This window comes from Choloepus didactylus, chromosome 6 (assembly GCF_015220235.1).
Source record: "Choloepus didactylus isolate mChoDid1 chromosome 6, mChoDid1.pri, whole genome shotgun sequence".
Lineage (NCBI taxonomy): Eukaryota > Metazoa > Chordata > Mammalia > Pilosa > Megalonychidae > Choloepus > Choloepus didactylus.
In genome coordinates, this window is record NC_051312.1 from 262,658 (window position 1) to 280,559 (window position 17,902).

General features: G+C 45.8%; 2 pseudogenes; one reads left to right on the plus strand and one right to left on the minus strand.

Annotated features, from left to right (window-relative positions):
- The window catches only part of LOC119535900, a 68,642-nt pseudogene extending 58,156 nt beyond the window's left edge, over positions 1 to 10,486 (minus strand).
- A 4,587-nt stretch (positions 10,487 to 15,073) lies between these two features.
- LOC119535905 lies at positions 15,074 to 15,980 on the plus strand (annotated as a pseudogene).
- The last annotated feature ends 1,922 nt before the right edge of the window (positions 15,981 to 17,902 follow it).

Consider the following 17,902-nt stretch of genomic DNA (forward strand, 5'->3'; position numbering starts at 1 on the left):
TGGGTATTTGGGTTATCCACATCACCTGGTTTTTCCATATGTTTTAAAATTTTCTTTTGTTTTTGGCCTCTTGGCATTTGCTTTACTTGATAGTGTTCTCTTAGGATATGTAGGACTGTTCACAGACTTATTTCTAATTTGTTGGATCTACAGCTTGGTGATGTACACTTTAACCAGCAGATGGCATCCATGAGTCACCTATTCCCCTCAAGTCAGTTCTCCCCAACTTTGTCTTTGTGGTGTGTGGGGATCTGATTCTTGTGGGGTCCAATTGGTGCATCAAGTTTGGGTGTGTTGTTGGTGCTGTCCACCCTGAATGTGGGGGGGGGGCTGTCTGAATGGTTAGGGAGGGAAGGCAGCTTTAATAATCAAACCTCCCAGGTGTTCCTGGAGATTTAAGGCTGTTGCAAGAGTCTAAACCTTCATTTCAGTCTTGCCCCAGATTGTCTCTGCTGCTGACCTACAAGTCCTTGGTATTGGCATATGGTCTCCGGGATTTCCAAGTGGGTCCCTTCTTCCCTCTGCTGAGGGGAGGCTGTGCTACATCACAAGTGTGTGCCACCCCTCAAGGGAAGTTCTGGGCCATGGGGCCATGTAGGGGTGTTCCCAGTCTGCTGTAAGGATGGCTGAGTGAGGCATGTTAATTTCCCCCTTTTCACACAGCTCTGTCTTCTCTGCTCCAGGACAATTAGCTGTGGGTGCACGAAAGGCTATTGTCCATGCCTGATATTGTGGCATGTGCATGTGTTGCTGGAAACACTTCCTGTCCCACTGGGTTTTTTGGCGTGGCTCTGGGCTGTGGCTCTGGCACTGGGCAGGAGCATTCCCAACCCACTGGCAAAATTGCTGCAAGGGGCATGGTTATTTTCCCCTTTTGGCTTACCTCTGCCTTCCTTGCTCTGAGACAATTAGCAGTGGGGGTGTGAAAGGCTATCTTCCATTCCAGATATTGAGGCATTCATACAGCCCATTCCTGCTGTGCTTCACTGTGTGGTTCTCCCTGCCATATCTGCAACCACATTTGGGTTTTTTAAAAAAGAACTAGTTCACTTCCAAATGCCAACCTGAAGTTTCCCCACACCACAGCATGGCTGCCAGATATTCAGCAGGCTTACTCACTCATTTCAGAATGCAGACTCCCAGTTTCACCAAGTACACAGTCCCTTTGGATTTAGCAGACCTTGTTGAGCTGGTGCATCACTGGAACTGGTGTTCTGGGTCGCTTTCTGGCTTTTATCTAGTATTTTTTCATGGAGGTGTTTTTTTGCCTTGTCTCTCCTAGCCACCATCTTAGGTTCTCCTCTTTTGCCCATTTTTAATTGGGTTGTTTGTCTTTCTTTTGTTGAATTGTAGGATTTCTTTATATATTCTGTATATTAAACCCTTATCTGATATGTGGTTTCTGAATATTGTCTCCCATTGCATAGACTGCCTTTTTATTTTTATGACAAATCCCTTTGATTTACAAATGTGTTCAATTTTGAGGACATCCTATTTATCTATTTTTTCTTTGATTGCTCACACTTTGGGTATAAGGTCTAGGAAGCCACCTCCTATGACTAGATCCTTAAGATATTTCCCTATATTTTCTTCTAAAAGTCTTATGATCTTAGCACTAATGTTTAGATCCTTAATCCATTTTGAGTTAATTTTTGTACAAGGTGTCAGAGAGGAATCCTCTTTCATTTTTTTGAATATGGATATCTAGTTCTCAAAACACCATTTATTGAAGAGGCTGCTCTTTCCCAGTTGTTTTGACATGACTGCCTTATCAAGATCAAATGTCCATAGATGAGAGGGTCTATTTCTGAACACTCAATTCAATTCCATTGCTCAGCATACATATATTTATGCCAGTACCATGCTGTTTTGACCACAGTTGCTTTGTAGTATGCTTCCAAGTCAGGCAGTGAGAGACCTCCCACTCCTTCCTCTTTCTCAAGATACTTTTGGTTATTCAGGACACCATGCCCTTCCAAATAAATTTGGTTATTGGTTTTTCTATTTCTGCAAAGTAAGTTGGTGGGATTTTAATTGGTATTGCATTGAATCTATAAATCAGTTTAGGTAGAATTGACATCTTAACTATGTTTAGTCATCCAATCTATGAGCATGGTATGTTCTTCCATTTTTTAAAGTCCTGTTGGAATTCCTTTAGCAGTTTCTTATAGTTGTCTCAATATAAGTCTTTTGTGTCCTTGGTTAAGTTTATTCCTAAATACTGATTCTTTCGGTTGCTATTGTGAATGGAATTTTTTTCTTGATTTCCTTCTCCTGTTGCTCATTATTTGTGTATAGGAACACTACTGATTTTTGCATGTTGATCTTGTAGCCTGACACTTTGCTGTATTCATTGATTAGCTCTGGTAGCTTTGCTATAGGTTTTTCTGGATTTTCTGCATAGAGGATCATGTTGCCTGCAAACAATGAAAGTTTTACTTCTTATTCTTCAATTTAGTTGCCTTTTATTTCTTTTTCTTGCCTAATTGCTCTAGATAGAACTTCCAGCACAACATTGAATAACAATGGTGACAGTGGGCATCCCTGTCTTGTTCCTGATCTTAGAGGGAAGGCTTTCAGTTTTTCCCATTGAGTATGATGTTAGCTGTGGGTTTTTCATATACTGCCTTTATCATATTGAGAAAGTTTCCTTCTGTTCCTGTCCTCTGAAGTGTTTTCATCAAGAAAGGATGTTGAATTTTGTCAAATGCCTTTTCTGCATTGATTGAGATGATCATGTGTTTCTCCCATTTCAATTTATTGATGTGGTGTATTACATTAATTGATTTTTTATGTTGAACCAGCCTTGCATACCTGAAATAAAACCCACTTGATCATGGTGTTTATCTTCAGGTGCTGCTGGATTCAATTTGCAAGTATATTGTTGAGGATTTTTGCATCCATATTCATTAAAGTGATTGGTCTATAATTTTGTTTTTTTGTGTGTGGTATCTTTGTCTGACTTTGGTATTAGGGTGATATTGACTTCATGGAATGAGATATGTAGCTTTCCTTTCGCTTCAACTTTCTGGAGAGTTTGAGCAGGATTGGTACTAATTCTTTCTTGGATGTTTGGTAGAATTCTCCTGTGAAGCCATCTGGTCCTGGACTTTTCTTCTTTGGGAGCTTTTTGATGACTGATTTAATCCCTTTACTTTTGATTGGTTTGTTGAGGACATAAATTTCTTCTTGAGTCAATGTTGGTTGTTCATGCCTTTCTGGGAAGCTGTCTGTTTCATCTGGGTTGTCTAATTTATTAGTGTATAGTTGCTCATTGTATCCTCTCATTATCTCCTTTATTTCTGTGGGGCCAGTAGTTATGTCCCCTTTTCCATTTCTGATTATGTTTATTTGCATCTGCCCTCTTTTTTTTTTTTTTTTTTTTTGTTAGCCTAGCAAAGGGTCCATCAATTTTAGTTATTTTCTCAAAGAACCAACTTCTGGTTTTGTTGATTTTCTCTATTGTTTTTCTGTTCTCAATTTCATTAATTTCTCCTCTAACATTTGTTATTTATTTCTATCTGTTTGCTTTGGGGTTAGTCTGCTGTTCTTTCTCTAGTTCCTCCAGGTGAGCAGTTAATTTCTCAATTTTTCCTCTTTCTTCCCTTTTAATATAGGCATTGAGGGCAATAAATTTTCCTCTCAGCAATGCCTTTGCTGCATCCCATAAGTTTTGATATGTTGTGTTATCATTTTCATTTGCCTCGAGGTATTTAGTGATTTCTATTGTGATTTATTCATTTACCCACTGGTTTTCTAACTGTGTTATTTAGCCTCCATATATTTGTGAATTTTCTGATCTTCTGCCTGTTATTGATCTCCAACTTCATTCCATTATGGTCTGAGAAAGTGTTTTGTATAACATCAATTCTTTTAGATCTGTTGAGACTTGCTTTATGACCCAACATGTGATCTATCATAGAGAAAGTTCCATGAGCACTTGAGAAAAATGTGTGTCCTGCTGTTGTGGGGTGTAGTGTTCTATAAATGTCTGTCAGGTCTAGATCATTTATCATACAATTCAACTTATTGATCCTCTGTCTAGATGTTCTATCCATTGGTGACAACAGTGTATTGAAGTCACCAACTATTGTAGAATTATCTACTTCTTCCTTCAGTGTTGACAGTGTTTGCCACATGTATTTTGGGGCACTCTGACTCAGTGCATACATATCTATGATTGTGATTTTTTATGACTTGTCCCTTTTAATATATAATGTTCTTCTTTGTCTCTGTTAATTGTTTAACATTTGATGTCTAATTTTTCTGATATTAATATAGCTACTCCTGCTTTTCTCTCTTTGTTGTTTGCATGATATATCTTTTTCCAACCTTCCACTTTCAACATATTTTTGTCCCTGTGTCTGAGGTGAATTTATATAGAGAGAGTTGATACATATATATTTGTGTATATATATATATATATAGAGAGAGACAGAGAGACAGAGACAGAGACAGAGAGAGTAACATACCATACAACTATCCAAAGATCCAAAGTGCACAATTGCCCATGGTACCATCATACAGCTGTGCATCCATCAACACAATTAATTTTTTTCATTTTTTAGAACATTTCCATTACTCAAGAAAAGAAATAAAGACAAAAAAAGAAAATTAAAATCCTACCATACCCCTAACCATGCCTCCCTCCATTATTGATTCATAGTTTTGGTATAGTACATTTGTTACTGTTGATGAAAGAATGTTACAATACTACTAACTGTAGTATATAGTTTGTAATAGGTACATATTTTTTCTATACACCCCTCCATTATTAACTTCTGGTTATAGTGTCACACATTTGTTCTAATTCATGACGGAGATTTCTAATATTTGTACAGTAAATCACAGACATTGTCCACCACAAGATTCACTGTTTTATACATTCAAATCTTTTAACCTCCAACTTTCCTTCTGGTGACATATGTGACTCTGAGCTTACCTTTCCATCACCTTCACAAACCTTTCAGCACTGTTAGCTGTTCTCAGAACATGTTACCATCACCCCTGTCCATTTCCAAACATTTAAGTTCATCCAAGTTGAACATTCTGCTCATAATAAGCAACCACTCCCCATTCTTTAGCCTCATTCTATAGCCTGGTAACTTATATTTCATGTCTATGGGTTTACATATTATAATTAATTCATATCACTGAGACCCTGTAGTATTTGTCCTTATGTGTCTATCTTATTTCACTCAATGTAGTGCCCTCAAGGTTTCTTCATCAACCCATTTTCTTAAGATGGTTTTGTTCACATGCCATATGTTCTGTCCTAAGTAAACAATCATTAGTTCCCTGTATAGTCACATATTTATGTATTGAGCACCATTGCCACTATCTATATAAGGACATCTCCATTTCTTCCACAAAGAAGGAGGAAGAGTCAAAGAAGGCAGAGAGAGAAAAGAAAAAGAAAAGACAGAGAATAAAAAACAAACAAAAAACCCCACAAAACTTGATAGCTAGAAAGTGACAAAAGGAAAGATAGCATTAACCTAAAGTAGAATAAGAAGTCAGACAACATCACCAATGCTGGGAGTCCCATACCCTCACCCTATTCCCCACCTCACCCCCATATGCATTTAGCTTTGGTATATTTCCTTTGTTATATTAAAGGAAGCATAACACAATGTTTTGTTAATTATAGGCTCTAGTTTGCACTGACCCTGTTTTCCTCCCAATCCTACCCTATTTTTAACACTTTACAATGTCTGCATTCATCTACCTTATGTAAAAACATATTTGTACCTTTTATTACAATTATTGAGCACCCTAGGTTTCCCTGAGTTACACAGTCCCAGTCTTTATCGTTCATCTTTTGTTCTGGTGTCCCACATGGTCCCAGCCTTCCTCTTTCAACCATATTCACAGTCATCTTTGTTCAGTGTACTTACAGTGCTATCTATTATCTCCCAAAATTGTTTTCTAAACCTCTCACTCCTGTCTTTTCCTTTCTGTTGGCAGTGCTTCCTTTAGAGTTTCCTGTAGAGCAGGTATCTTGTTCACAAACTCTGTCATTGTCTGTTTGTCAGAGAATATTTTAAGCTCTCCCTCATATTTGAAAGATAGTTTTGCCAGATATAGGATTCTTGGTTGGTGGTTTCTCTCTTTCAGTATCTTAAATATATCACCCCCATTTCCTTCTTGCCTCCATGGTTTCTATTGAGAAATCTGCACATAGCCTTATCAAACTTCCTTTGTATGTGATGGATCGCTTTTCTCTTGCTGCTTTCAGGATTCCCTCTTTATCTTTGACATTTGATAATCTGATTATTAAGTGTCTTGCTGTGGGCCTATTCAGGTCTACGGTGTTTGGGGTATGCTGTGCTTCTTGGATCCATAGTTTTATGTCTTTCATAAGAGATGGGAAATTTTCATTGATTATTTCCTCTATTATTGCTTCTGCCTCTTTTCCCTTCTCTTCTCCTTCTGGGACATCAATGACATGTACATTCTTGCTTTTCATTTTGTCCTTAAGTTCTTGGATACGTTGCTCATATTTTTCCATTCTTTTCTCTATCTGTTCTTTTGTATGTAGGCTTTCAGGTGCCTTGTTCTCCAATTCCTGAGTGTTTTCTTCTGCCTCTTGAGATCTGCTGCTGCACGTTTCCACTGTGTCTTTAATCTCATGTGTTGTACCTTTCATTTCCATAGATTCTGTCAGTGGTTTTTCAAACTTTCAATTTCTACCTTATGTACACCCAGTGTTTTCATTATAAGGTTCATCTCTTTTGCCGTGTCTTCTGAAAGTTTTTGAATTGACTTATTATTAGTTGTTTAAATTCCTGTATGTCAGTTGAAATGTAAGTTTGTTCCTTTGACTGGGCCCTAACTTCATTTTTCTTAGTGTAGGTTGTAGTTTTCTGTTGTCTAAGCATGGTTTCCTTGGTTACCCCAATCAGGTTTTCCCAGACTGGAATGGGCTCAGGTCCCAGAAGGAAGAAATATTCAGTATCTGGTTTCCCTGAGGGTGTGTCTTAGAAAATTGGTACAACCTGTGAGGCCTCAGATCCTTGTGATTTTCTGCACAGCAAGTGGCTCCTATCAGCCTGTAATTCCAGACTGGTGCAAGGAGGTGTGGCCCATAGCTGTTTTCCCCCAGGCTCTGGGGTCTGGTTCTGAATGGAAGGCTGGTAGTAGAGCTGGGCCCCACTCCTTTTCTCTTAGAGAAGATACACCCACTAGGGAGAGGTCATTAGCTTTTCAGTGGTCTCTCTCTGCCTGTGCAATCTCCACCCTTGTCTGGGTCAGAGGGCTGGAACTGAAAATGGCTGAGGCTTTCTCCACTGAGCCAAAACAGGGACCAAAAGTCCTCTTCAGAGCTATTCCATGGTGACCCTCTGGCTCTCCAAGGTCAGTTGTCACCCAAAGCCTCTGTCTGCTTTTGGGGATTAATAGCTCATAGTGAGCAGTTCACACTCACTAATTAAAACCCCAGTTGGAGCTCAGCTGGGAGAAAGCTTCTCTCTGGTACCACAAGGCTTTGCAGCTCAGGCTGTGGGGGAGGGGGTCTCCCAGCTTGGATCTGCAGTTTTTACTCACAGATTTTATGCTGTGATCTCGGGCATTCCTCCCAATTCAGGTTGATATATGATGAGTGGGTGGTCACATTTGTTCCCTGGCAGTTATTCCGGATTATTTACTAGTTGTTCTTGGTATTTTGTTAGTTGTTCCAGGGGGACTAACTAGCTTCCACTCCTCTCTATGCCCCCATCTTAGATCCTCCCACCTACATCATGCTTTTTTAACTTTATGCTGTAGTAATTCACCTTCCGATGACCTCTGTCCTTCTGGTAGTCATCCTCACCTGGTACCTGGAGCTGATCCTGTGTCCTGGGGGGCCACTACCTGCCAGGATGAGATGCAGCCAGGGCCAGGGCAGCTCTGGGCTGTGGCAGGTGAGGGCAGAGCCCCCGGCCCCAGAGAGCCCTGTGGGCCCCTCAGGTCTGCTCCCCGCCAGGCAGGGCTCCCTTTCAGCCCTTGGGGAGAAGCAGGGTCTCCAGCTCCTTGCCCAGGCAGAGCTCCCACCCCTGCCCCAGGTGGCTGTCACTGCCTTTCTGCCACAAGGGGCACAGGCATGACTGTCCCCAGGCACTGCAGCCTTCAGCCACTCTTCCAGGGCAGCCATGCAGTCCCTGTGTCCACACCAAATTCTGGCAGATTGGAGTCTCCGGGCACGGCATTGGCTCCGGACATCCAGCTTCTGCAGGGACTTCAGGGGAGGGGCGACAGCCTGTGCTCTTCACAGGTCAGTTTCTCCCACCTGTCTCTGCTCCCTTCCTCGAGACCCCTACCGAGTCTCTGCTTTGGGGGTGCCTGTTCCACCTGGGGCATCTGTAAAGTGAGGTGTCCGTTCCCTAAGTTGTATGGGAGCAGCGGCAGTGACCTGAGGTGCTGTCATCCCAGTTTCTCTTCACCTTTTAAAGGAGAGACTTTGGTGTTCCTTTGACTCTACAGGGGCAGGCCCAGGCAGAAACTGCTGGAAGGGGCCGTGGCGAGGGCCCTCGGGCTGATCCACCCCCTTCAGATGCTGAGAAGGAGCAAAACAACCACAACCAAAAAAAAAAAAAAAAAAAAAAAAAGCCACTTCTTTGACTGTTAAAGGAGAAAGTCTCAGACTGTGAACATGTATCCAATTCTTGTTTCAGACTTACTGCCAGGAACCAGCAAAAGACAAATGTTGGCCTGAAGTGCATCTCTTTGCACAGTCTTATAGGGAGGAAACTGGGCCGGGGGCTCAGAGCCACTCCCCCAAAGTCCCAGAAACAAGGAGCCAGGGCTGTTGTGGGCTGTTGACTCTTGTTTTTCACAACTAAGTTCTCTTCTTTCCCATTCTTAAACTTTATTCCCAATTTTAAACTTTTTTGGACTTGAACTTAAGGATTTTGTTTGAACTCTTTAGCTTACCGAGGAAAATAATTGACTCTTCTACTTTGTTTTTTCCCTGGATCCTAGATTGGAAAGGAGTTTATACTCAAATTTTGGCACTTTGAATTCCTGCTCTCAGATTACTAGAGATCCTTTCTCTTGTCATTTGATCTATCATCAGTTAAAATGAATTTGATAACGTGGTTAAAAATAATTTGGGGTGCAAAACAGGATAGGAAGGAATTTCAGGGCTCAGAATGCAACTTGACCTGGATTTAATGTAATGCATGGACCATGTAGGGTGTAAAGGGGGCACAGCCCATCCCAATGGAAGAGCATCCCTGGGGAAGGGGCACGGCCTGTTAATTTCTTGATTACACTAGTGAGGGTGTGGGTATCACCAGTTTCTCAGGCTGCTTCCCAAGCCCCAATTCCCAAAGGCCAGATGTCAGCTGCAAAGGAGAGGAACCCTGAGCTAAGGAACCTGACTCTTTCAAAAGGCACAGCCCTTTGCCCCAGGGGAGATGTAACCCAGAAATTAAGAATTAACAAATGATTATGCTTACTGAATCATTACATAGATGTTTTTCTTTCTATACTGTAGAATAGGCAGAAGTTAATACCTCAAACTAGTATTGCAACTAGTCTCACCCATGTGTTCTCACTATTGTGATGGTCATTCGAGCCTGGTCACAGCTGTGTGTACTCACTACCGTGATGGTAACACCTCCATCCTCCCCTTGATTGAATCCATAAAAATCGTGAACTCCTTAAACTTGGAGAGACAGATTTTGGGGCCAATAGCTGCCTGATCTGCTTCGTGCCTAGCATTAAACTCTTTCTCTATTTGAAACCAGGTAGGCAGAAAGGGTCCATGGGTTCAGCCCACAGTCAAGGCTAAACAAGTAAACAAGGGGGAGACTAGCTGCCTTCTCGCTCCAGGGGTGTGGAAAAACATCGTGTGTGTGTGGGGGGGTCCTCCACAAGGCACAGTCTTGAGGGAAATGTCGGGGTGCTGAGCGTGGGTGTCCCTCAACGCCCACAAGCAGTGAGAGACGGGACCCAAGGCGGTGGCGGTTTCCCTTTCTCAGCTTCTGTTACCAAGAAAGAGCTCGCTGCCCCGCGCACAAGAGCCACTTCAGCGACGCCGGGCTTTCGAGAAAAGAAAGCTTTATTGCAAAGTGGAGCAGCAAGGTCACTGGAGGCCAGGCTCAAATCTGTCTCCCCGAAGTGAGGGCTCAGGGAGATTTCCTGGGGATGGGAGGTGGGCGCTGGCGTGGTTTGATTGGATAGGCGTAGCTGTGCCCACGTACGGATCCGCAGGCTTTTCCGGGTTCTCCTCCAAGGACCTCTCCTACCGGATTTGCTTGGGGTCTGGGGTTATCTAAGGACGCCAGTCCGGGTTTCTGACCGGTCTCAGGTTACAACCCTCTGCAAAGGAATGGGTTTGGGGCGGTGCTTGCAAAAGAAGCTCAAAAGGGCGAAATTACATGTCGCTAATGGGTTTGGGGGCTTCACCACTTTCTGCGTTCTCAGAAGGTTCTGAACTCGGGAGGGATATGGCGGATGGGCGGGGCTCACCCACAAACCAGCCTCGGCCCCACCAAACCACCATCGCCGTCTCTCACATCCTGTGCTCCCGCCCTCTCCGGCCCTGTCACGCAACGGCCCTGCTGAAGCCAGGACGCTCCTTCCGGGCAAAGCAGGGATACGTCATTTCGGGGAATTGGAGAAAAACAAACCCGGGCGGGAAGGGGCGTGACAATGCAAACCCACACCCCTCCCCGCCCCGCGCGCCCGGACCTGTGCGCCTGCGCCTCCTGCGCCCGGATCTGCGTACCCAGACCCAGGCCCCACCCGCCTCGGATTTTCCCTCTCCTCCTGCGCCCTTGTGAGGGTCGTGGTCCGCTGCTCACAACGGGAGCTCCTCCAGTTCGCGCTCCGCACGCCACGCCCCAGCCGGTGACCCCCGGACCAAGGGGTCAGCGTGTGCCGAATGAGCAGCCGAGGCGCATCCCGCGCACCCGCTCGTGGTCCCCCTCCCCACACACTCGAGCCACGCGAATGGCTCAGGTTCCCCTCGGCCGCCCGCCGGGCGGGACCCTGACCCCAGGCAGGACTGCGCACCCCTCACCCCTTCCGGCGAGAGGCGTCCAGGCGGTGCCGCCAGACCCCTCCGCCCACTGGTGGGCCTGTGCCGCCACCTGGCGGCCGCCGGGACGAAACGCGACAACGGGGTGGCGGGCAAGGGGAGGGGAGCCCCCAGGGGCTCTTACTGGAGCTGCACCTTCGGCAACCCCCAACCCAAGGGAGGTGCGTTGGACCGGACAGGACTCCAGGGGCGGGGACGCTGACCTAACCCTCAGGACGCTAGATCCGACCCTGACTAGACCGCGTCTCCTTCCTGACCAGACGAAGCCCAAGTTAGGGCGCACTTTGGCAAGTGGGGAGGCGTGTGCAGAAAAACCCCTCGACCCACTCGTGAGGGTTCTTGTCTTCCTTATTAGCCCAGAGTTCCAGGGGTGGGCGCTGAGCCCACAGGCCCAGCAACCTCTGCCCGCCCTGTGTGCGCGGTGGGAGGAAGGGCGTCGCAGTGAGGGTCAGGGGGACCGGGGCACCCTGCGGTGTCCGGGAGCCCGGCTGGGCCCGGTGTCGGGGCGAGTCTGGGCTGCTGCTGCGAGTCTCCCGGGTCGCCCTGCTGTTCTCTGAAGAGCCCCTCCAGAACCAAGCCGGTGCACAGGGCTTCCATAAGCGCGTCGCACTCCCAGGAAGAGGGGATTGGATAAAAGCCCCCCTCACTCACTCGGCTGAGGACTAAGAGTTGGGGACACTGAGGAGGAATTGCGAAGGCCCCAAGGGACCAGCCTAGTGGAGTTTTCGGCCAGAGGAAAAAAGGGCCGCAAAAAGGGGCTTGCGGAGGGCACCCAGAGCGGGCGTGGAGTGAGGCCAGATCTGGGGGCCGCAGCTGGTCCCGGGAAGGGGGCGCGGGAGGTGCGGAAGTCTGGTCTCCCACGCAGAGGGCGGAGCGAATCGGGCCAGGGAGACCCGCAACGCCACAGAGGACGAAGGGAGCAGGACTGCCACCGCTCTGCAGGTGCCGAGGAGACCACGAGCCCTCTAGGGGACTAACGGCTGTTTTTTGTCACATCACAGGGCAGCCACCAGTTCCCCAAGGAGAGGGAAGAGGTGCACAGTGGGTGGCACGGGGTGAGAAGCGCAGGGGCTTGGAGCAAGCAGCCAACGGCCACCCCTCCCCTGGAGGTCTCCCAAGTCCTGCTTCACTGTCAATGTGACCAGCCACAGGGGCGGGTCAGCCTCCGGGGAGGGTCGGGCCCTGTGGTCCGGCCCCTCTGTGGGACCACAGGATGCTAGGGACCAGGGAATCACCAACCGTCCTCCCCAGGGCCCTCCCAGCGGCAGTACTGTCAGCCTGTCATGGGTTCCACAAACTGGATCAGGCTGTCAGCAGCAGGAGGAGGCCAGGAAGTCCTGGAGGGCAGGGCAGGTGAGCAGTCCTGCACCTGCCTTTCTGACTGCCTGCTCAGCTGGGACGATCTGGGCAGGTCCTTGTCCTTGTGACCTGCAGGATGTCCCGCTGGACCTGCTGATCTAGGGCTGTGTCCCTCCCTGACCCTGGTGGGTGAGCCCCTGACCATGGTGCCAGGGTGTGGAGCCCCTGCCAGGGGCCAGTCCTTGCACTGCTGCTTGGAGCCAGGAAGTGACCCCCCCCCCCCCACCCAGAGCCACCTCCTTTGCCCAGGACCCAACAAGGGAAAGGAGTCCAGGGATGGTGTCCATGGCAGTAACCACAGGAGGCCATGGCCAAACAGCATCCCCACCCTAACAGAGAGGCTTCTGAGGCCCAGCCTCCCTCAAAACAAACACATGGGCCAAGAGCCTCAGCCGCTCCAGTGGGGGGTTGTGGCTGGACCTGACTTGGGTCACTGTTACCAGGGCGTGGTGTAGCCCGTGGTGTAGCATACGGCCATCTGGAAAAGCTTGTGAATATGTCTGACTGAAACCAGGGTCCTTCCATGTGTTTGCGCACGTCTGAGGGGATCTGCGCTCCTGCGGAAGTGGTTGAGGGCAGCAGGCCCAGCAGAAGCCCTTGTGGCCCTCTTGCCCTCCTGCCTGACCCACAGCAAATGGCCACCGCATCCGGTCAAATGCACACACTGCACACTATGTGGTCTGGCCAGAATCTGCCACTCTCACCCAGGTGGAAACTCTACAGCCAGAGTAAGTGTTAATGACCATTAAACACCAGTAGCAGCCTCGAGGTGCTGGCACAGGACTGGTGGAGTCTAATTGCTGAGACTGGGCAGGGCAGACCCACCCCTCGAGCTCCCTGTCCTTGTTCACCTTAAGACGGGCTGAACACTGAAGGGCACCCGGCCCTGTGGGCCACCCAGGCCTTCTTGGCATGCATGTGTTGAGCCCATTGGGCTGTGGTGGCAGGATGGCCATGCCCAGGCTGACAGTGGAACTGGTAGCCATCGGCCACCTGGCTCCATTTGGGATCATCTGTGTCAGACCCTTCTTGGGGCATCCACATAAGTTACATTTCCTGTCAGCCCATGACGGTGCCTTTCCAGAGCTTGTGGCCCCACAGAGGGAGGCCTTAAACCACTGAATCATCACCCAGGTACTCAACCCACATGCTCACCCATTAGCCACAGCCCAAGAAGCAGGGAAAACAAACTATAACTCAAGTATCTTCTCAGGCAGTGGTGATGGTGGCCCTCACCACAGCTAATCGTCCAGCATTGCTGTTAGGGCTGGATGGACACTAACAGCTTTTGATTTGGCTGAGACGTCAGCAAACCAAGCCCAAGAATCCATGAGGATGTCCTAAAAGAGCCATCCCCAGGTAGCCAAAGCTGCCCCTGTGAGTGATCCAGGGCAGGTGCAAATGGCCTTAAGGTGTGGCCACAGTCTTTTCTTGTAAGGAGGACACACCTGTGAGACCAGACTTGCTTCTCTTTTGGAGATGCCACTTCCATCTAATAACAGAAGTCCATTGTGCCTTTCCAACTTGGGTGTTGCCATCTGAGTGGACCCACCCAAGATGGGAAGGTTGGACTCAGTGTTAAGTGGTTCATAGCAGGTTCCCTGAATCCACAACTGGATGTCTCCACAGTTTCCATGGAAATTTCCCAGATGGAGTGTAGAGGATAGCTGGATTAGGGAGACGGTTGTCCAGAACCCCAAAGGGCACTGTGGGCAGAGGCTGCCTTTCTTTATCATGGTTGTCGGTTACCCAGGAGTAGCTGGACGTGGTTCGCATTATGTATGTAGCATGTGTTTGTATGTATCATCTCATGTACCATCTGGCTCATCAGGTTTCCCTTCTTTTGAGACTCCAATTACATGTATGTTAGATCTTTTGATGTTGTCCCATTGGTCTCTAAGGCTCTGATCATTTTATTTCTGATCATTTTTCTCTCTGTTCTGCAGAGTGCTTAATTTCTGTTGCTTGGTTCTTAACTTCACTGAATTTCTTGTGCAATTGCCATTCTGCTATTAGGTTTATCAGGTTTTTTTTATTTTAGATATTAAATTTTTCAGTTTCAGATTTTCCAATTGTTTCCTTTTAAAAGTTCTATTTCTCTGCTAATAATTCTTATGTTAGTATTTATTTCAAGTGTGTTTTTCTTTGCCTCGTGGAGCACAGTTATAGTAGTTGATCACAGTCTGTCTGAAAGTTTCACAGCCATAGAAGAACTGTAACCTCCATGCATATTTTTTAAACTTACATAAATGGTGGTGTATCATTTATCTTATTTTTGTCACTTAGCTCTAACTTCTCAAAGTCTATCTGCCCTTTTCTGTGTATAGCTCACCCAGTGATTCATGATCTTTTTAATTTTTATCTTGAAATGATTACATATCCATGAGATATTGAAAAATAGTACAGAGGGATGACCCATGTGGGCAAAGCCTGTGTCCATGGTCCAGGCTGCTCTGTCTGTCCAGTTACCACAGGAACCACCAATGGAGACCTATTGGAGTGATGGCATTAAGGGAGAAAAGAAAAAAGACCATGCAAGGAAGGGGGCATCCAGATGGCCACAGCAGGCTGGGGTGTTCAGTGCTGACTCGGCCAAGACAAACAGCCTGATGAGCTGAGTGGTGGAAGGAGCAGGGGCCATAGGCCTCCAGCTCAATGAGAAGGCGCTCTCCATGCAGGGCTTGAGATGTTATGAACATTTGTGGAAATGGATTGAAGTTCTGTGAGCAAATCATCTCTAATCCCAAATTGGCAGAGAATGGGGAAACCTCGGCTATGAAAGAACTAACATTGAACTTTCTGGACAAAAGAAGAAGCTCATGTATTGGTTCTAGAGTTTGAGAAATGACTTGAAGTGTCACATGAATTGGCATGTTTATGGCCTTCTTCAAAGGTCTGACAAGAGATATGATGAAGCCATTAAGGGTTATAGAAATGCACTAAAATGGGATGATGACAGTCTTTCAATCTTACGTGAACTTTCTTTACTACGGATTCAAATGTGAGGCCTTGAGCATTACAGGGACATGAGATACCAATTACTTCGGCTTTGACCTGCAGAGAGAGCATCATGGATTGGTTATGCTATTGTTTCCCATTTATTAGAAGATTGTGAAATGGCAGCAGAGATTTTGGAAGAATTTAGGAAAACACCAGACATCCCCTGATAAGGTGGGTGAATATAGTGAACTCCTGTTACATCAGAATCAAGTTCCTTGAGAAGTTGTCCTCTATAGTGAGGCCCTGGAATGTCTTTGTACTTATGAAAAGCAAATTTGTGGTGAACTTGCTGTAGAGGAAACCAAAGGGGACTTCCTTTGCAATTATTTTGTTTGAAAGATGCTGCTGATGTTACAGAGGATTACAAGGGAGAATTTCTTAGAGCTGGGATTATTACAAAGGTTGGAAAAGGCACTCAAGCCAGCTAGCAATTCTGATTCATTGCCACACTGATGATCAGCTGCCAAAATGGTCAGAAGTGAGCTATAAAATTGGCAACAACACCTTATGAATCCCTCACTAACAGGAACCACCAGGCATGTATGGGGTATTGGATGCCTTGTTGGATGATAGCCTGGGAGACTGTAAAGAAGCTCCTGAAGTTTATAGTATAAATTATAGTAAGCTTTTCCATTAATGTTTTGTGTTTCCTATCTCTTGGATGTGAAGAGGATACAAAGAACACAGTTAATGGAGATAGTTCTGCAGAAACTGAAGAACTGACCAGTGAAATCTGAACATCATTAAACAAGCAAATGGAATGATTTTGGACCATATCTAGTGTATAATATTTTTGACACACACCTGCTGCATTGCTCTAACTTACACAGAAAAAGAGGAATAAATGTTTTTGCCTTCAAATAGTTTTATGCTTTTATCCTGCCAAAGAAGTATACATAAAATATCTAACATATTACAGGATATAGGTTCCATTTCTTAAAAAACTAAAAGCTGCTAAAATGGAGTGGTTGAAAAAAGATACCATTGTGGAGAAAGAGGCACACTTATTCACTGTTGGTGGGAATGTAGAATGGTGCAATGACTCTGGGAGACAGTGTGGAGGTTCCTCAGAAAGCTAGCATGGATTTGCCATATGACCTAGCTATTCCATTACTAGGTATATACTCAGAGGAACTGAAAGGTAAGACACAAACAGACATTTGTAAATCAAAGTTTATTGCGGCATTATTCACAATTGCCAAGAGATGGAAACAGCCCAAATGTTCATCAATGGATGAATGAATAAACAAACTGTGATATATACACACGATGGAATATCATACAGGTTTAAGATCAAAGAGACAGAAATACAAAAATGTGGAAGAACCTCGAGGACATTATGTTGATGACACAGGCTATCAGGAGATAGAAAGTGTGTTAACATGGGCATTTGATGCTGAAGGACTACAGAATGTTCAGCAGGACTGACTCTATAGATCCAGAAATGGATAGCATAATACCGTATGATGGTAGCACAAAATTGTAAGTACACTGAAAAAAGATGTCTGTGAGTGAAGCTTAAATGGGTGGGCTAGGGGCATGTATGACACCAAAGTTAAAGACAGACAATAGGGTCTGGGACTGTATGACTTGGCAAAAGCTAGAGTGGACAATGATTGTGATTAAATGTACAAATGTGGGAATATTTTACATGTGGGAGGACAAATGAAGGTCAATTATGCAAAGTGTTGAAAAGGGATGGTGTGCTGGTTTGGATGTGTTATGCCCCCCAAAATGCCATTATCTCTGATGCAGTCTTGTGTGGGCAGGAAAAGTATTGGTGTTGATTGGGTTGCAGACTTTTGATTGGATGTTTGCATGGAGATTTGATTACTGAACCGTGGGCAAGATCTTTCATTGGGTAATTTCCATAGAGGTGTGCCCCCCCCATTCAGCACAGGCCTTGATTAGTCTACTGGAGCACTATACAAGCTCAGACAGAAGGAGGGAGATTTGCTACAGCCAAGAAGGACAATTTGAAGAATGCACAGGAACTGAGAGAGAAGCTTCAGCTTACAGAGGAATTTCAGAGATGGCCTTTGAAAGCAGACTTTTGCTCCAGAGAAGCTAAGAGAGGACAAATATCCCAAGAGCAACTAAGAGTGACATTTCTGAGGAGCTGAAGCCTAGAGAGGAACATCCTGGGAGAAAGCCATTTGGAAACCAGAACTTGGAGCAGATGCCAGCCATGTGCCTTCTCAGCTAACAGAGGTTTTCCGGACACCATTGACCATTCTCCAGTGAAGGTAACTGATTGTTGATGTGTTACCTTAGACACTTATGGCCTTGAAACTGTAACTGTGTAACCAAATAAACCCCCTTTATAAGAGCCAGTCCATTTCTGGTGTTTTGCATTCTGGCAGCTTTAGCAAACTAGAACAGATGGTATTGAGGAAAAAATATAATCAAAAAAACTGGAGTCTGTGGTCAACAGTAACATTGCAATATGCTTCCATTAAATGTAGCAAAGGCAATATATCAAAGCTAAATGTGTATGAGAGAGGGATATAAGGGCAGGGG